At 37.0% G+C, this 4,031-nt stretch overlaps 1 non-coding gene across 1 annotated transcript; it reads right to left on the bottom strand.

Annotated features, from left to right (window-relative positions):
* Window positions 1–3,913: 3,913 nt before the first annotated feature.
* Window positions 3,914–4,020, bottom strand: LOC112063787 (U6 spliceosomal RNA). Its single transcript, XR_002891174.1, has one exon. It is a non-coding gene; the product is annotated as a U6 spliceosomal RNA (small nuclear RNA).
* Between the last annotated feature and the right edge of the window lie 11 nt (window positions 4,021–4,031).

The raw sequence follows: 4,031 nt of genomic DNA, 5'->3' as shown, positions 1-4,031 counted from the left end.
AAAATCTTACACACACAAAAATTCTAACATCCACCAGTGTGTACATATTGATCTTTGTGTTGAGAGAATCTGAAGCAGAGTATTTTGGTGAACTTGAGACAGCTCTTTTGACCATATGAACATGCTGATGAAACTATTTAGTTTTAATTTGTGTGAAATATAACCACACCAGTACTGCTTTGTACTATCGGTGACACAAGTAAAGAGCAGCCCTGATCTTCCCGTAAACATAGATGACCACCCATTCCTCAGGTTCTCCCAGAGTGGGCCTCACTAAGGCTGAACAACATGGTCAGACGAACCGCACACCGGAGCCAGAGCAACAGGAGGGATGAGGCCAGGCTGCCAGCTCCCAGGCTCAGACACTGCCTGGGGGACCAGGATATTATGACACTGGGGACAGACTGAAGCTGTCAACTGTGAACATTAGGCAGGAATAAACATAAGAGGCTGAAAACAACATGGTTGAACTTGTGGGGGGAAGGAGTCTCTGGGGTCAAAACAGTTATGCCAAAAGGACTGAGTCAGAATGGCATGTATCTAAAAATTATTAAAAGGAACGTTTACAAGTATATTAATATATGTTTCTTATTAGAAACATCCTTTTTCATAATGGCATCTTCTCCAAGCTAAAGTAGCCACAGAGAACCTAAGATAGTACCTAATACATGAGCAATTAGTTCTTAAATTAAAAAAAAAAACTCACAATGACTTCATGCATTTCACTGAAATCTACTGCCTGGATAAATCTCATCTAAAGGACCTATCTAGTATCCCTTTTCCCTCAGTCTTTTCTGGTCTCCTCTGTTGACTGATTCTAACCCTTATGTAATTCCAGCCATTTCTAAAGACCCATATGTAATAATAAAAAGGGAGTAGAAATGAAGTCAAATTACCCCCAAACAATCCATGTCTTATATATAGGACAAATGCACCCTAAACCCCCAAAGTCAAAAAAAAGTAGCTTTAAAATTCAACCTAAATTCAGCTGTTGCAGGCAAAACTAAAAATGTTATTAAATTATTTTATAATTCCTAAAATCAATTGTCACAGTGTAGAAACTCTAAATCTGTTACTGCAGGCAAAATAATGAAGTGCTCACTTTGTCACTTTCAGGAAAGGATACATATAATAAATATGACAAAATATACCTAATTAATCACAATAAAATATCCTTGAAATATGAATAACTTTATTCTTATTTTCAAATAGTTACTGTAATATATTTAGATAAAGACTTCTGGTGAAAAATATTCACAGCTACCATATATAAATCAAAACAGCCCTCAGTGGAAAAAAATGGTACTCTGATTAATAACGAAACTTGAAGCTCCAAGGATTTAAAATAATTTCTCCTGATGACATAGCTAATAACTCAAACCAAGTTCAAACGTGTTTGACTCTAAAATTATGCTTTTTGGGCTTCCCTGGTGGCGCAGTGGTGTAGAATCCGCCTTCTAATGCAGGGGACACGGGTTTGAGCCCTGGCCCGGGAAGATCCCACATTCCGCGGAGAAACTAAGCCCGAGAGCCACAACCACTGAGCTTACGCTCTAGAGCCCGTGCGCCACAACTACTGAGCCTGCGCTCTAGAGCCCGCATGCCACAACTACTGAAATCCGCGTGCCTAGAGCCTGTGCTCCTCAACAAGAGAAGCCACTGCAATGAGAAGCCAGCACGCTACAACGAAGAGTAGCCCCTGCTCACCGCAACTAGAGAAAGCCCGCCCGCAGCAACAATGACCCAACACAGAAAAAATAATTAATTTTATAAATAAATAAATAAAATTATGCTTTTCCCACTGTGGACAATGATGATGTGACAGCTGCATCTTGGTCTCAGGGTCAGTGGTTAGGAATACATCAAGATAAGTACTTGTCATCCTTTGTTTAGTATTTTTTCATTAACATTTTCTTCCTAATATGTCAATATTCACATTTTGAACACAGCCAACTTGTACTTAAGTCTACAATGAAACACTCTCAAACAGGGAATTGAAACTGTCAAAAAACTGTTTGTCATGAAAGCACATACATTTCCCAAGTTTCAGTTCCATGTTACACCTCCCATCAATTCAAATTTTTTATAAAATTCTGAAAAAGAATATATATATGTATAACTGAATCACTCTGCTGTATACCTGAAACACTGTAAATCAACTATACTTCAATAAAAAAAAATTCTGACATAATCAAATAAATTTCTCAAATTAAATGTTTTGTTCATATCCAAAATGATTTGTATTTGAGTTTCCTGATATATTTACTTTTGGCCAAATCTGACTTCCCGAAGTAAAAAATAAAGCGTTATTTCAAAGGTTCAAGGGACTTAAGCCTACCAGCATCCAATGGTCTGCAGTAAAAAACAGAAAAATAAAAACTCATCTTTTTATCAATAATATTTAATAGTTTTATGCCTAAGCCCTAAGAATTCTAGATGATATTGAGTATATATGTAAATTGGCAAGGTGGAGATGATCACTAGAATCTAGCAAGTGATAGACAGGGCAGCCTACCACTTGATAAAACCATTCAGGATGTGTTTGCCAAACAAGAAGGGATTGTAGGATCATGCACTGCTACTGTAAAATATCTTCTCTTCCTAATTTTAGTCTTTATCCTCTACCTCACAATTGCCACACACTCATATACCCAGAATAAGAAAAATTAACTCCACCTTCTAGAAGGAAACTTTCTTTCCTTTATTTTTAGGACATCTGTTCTGCATGGCTGTGATGGTGCAGTTGAACCACCCTTCTTCACCAGAAGATTACATGCGAGGATTTGAATAGATGAACACTGGAGGGGACCAGCCCAGAGCACTCACTTGAATTGTCCTTTAGCTTTTCAGGCAGTTCAAGTGCCTCTGAAAAGAGCAGGAATAAAAAGTGACTGCTGATTAAGCAGAGAGGTTGACATGGGAATAGGTCTGTCAATTGTTTGAAAGTCACACTGCATAGACTACAACTTTTAAAATGTAAATGCATGACACAAATACTGCACAAAACAAAAGGATGAAAATGACTGAGATAACCACAAAGGACAGCTAAAGCGCTATTCTAGCAATAAAGAAAGATATATATATATCTGGTGTCAGAGAAAGATCATTTGAAATATTTGGTAGGTGTTACCTTCAATTTAAAAATCTAAAATTAGTTTTAGTTCCTATAAAAATAGTTTCTTAGGTATTTTCAATTTCTAGACAAGATTTCCAAATATTTGCTTTGTCAGTTTAGTTTCCCCAAATAATTTTGAAAAGGATAGAATGAAATACTATCTACTAAAAAAATCAGCTTTTCTGGTAGTTGATCAGTTCAATTTCCAGATTAAACAATACTCAAATTGTACATAATTCCATGCTGACCAATTTGATCAGAAGCCTCTCCCATACAATTTGGGGAGCAGACACAAAGAAGCAGCTGAATTTAAATTTTAGGGAAAAAAGGAAATAAGATAGATCTCCATAATCCAGATATCTGCAGTCCCTAGACCATTCTCACATGTCATTTATGTTTTAGAAATAAATCAAATCAAAAATAGAATGCATTTTTTTTAAAGAATCATAAGAGCATTAACCAGCAGTGTAGAATGAACTGAATTATTTCTCAGGCAAGCTAAAGGAGGGGTCTATATTGCACAACTCATTACAAATAACCTTAAACTTCTGTATTAGGCATTTCTGTGTTTCAAATTTCCATCATGGCCAGGCTAACCAGTTTTTCTTTGTTTACTACCCTCCTCACAACACCCATATAGCAGCTGTTTCTCCCTCTTCCAAGTTTCTCCCATGAACTTCAAATCCCTAACTGTCTAGGTCCTCTGCACCAGCTACTCACCCACTCTTTTTTTTTTCTTAGATTCCATATACATGTGTTAGCATATGGTATTTGTTGTTCTCTTTCTGACATACTTCAAAAAATATGGAACGCTTCACGAATCTGCGTGTCATCCTTGCGCAGGGGCCAGGCTAATCTTCTCTGTATCGTTCCAATTTTAGTATATGTGCTGCCGAAGCGAGCACCTGAGAAGGCA

This window comes from Physeter macrocephalus, chromosome 7 (genome assembly GCF_002837175.3).
Source record: "Physeter macrocephalus isolate SW-GA chromosome 7, ASM283717v5, whole genome shotgun sequence".
In the NCBI taxonomy this organism is placed as follows: Eukaryota; Metazoa; Chordata; class Mammalia; order Artiodactyla; family Physeteridae; genus Physeter; species Physeter macrocephalus.
Note: the sequence above shows the minus strand (reverse complement) of the source record. Positions and strands in the feature narration are given on the sequence as shown.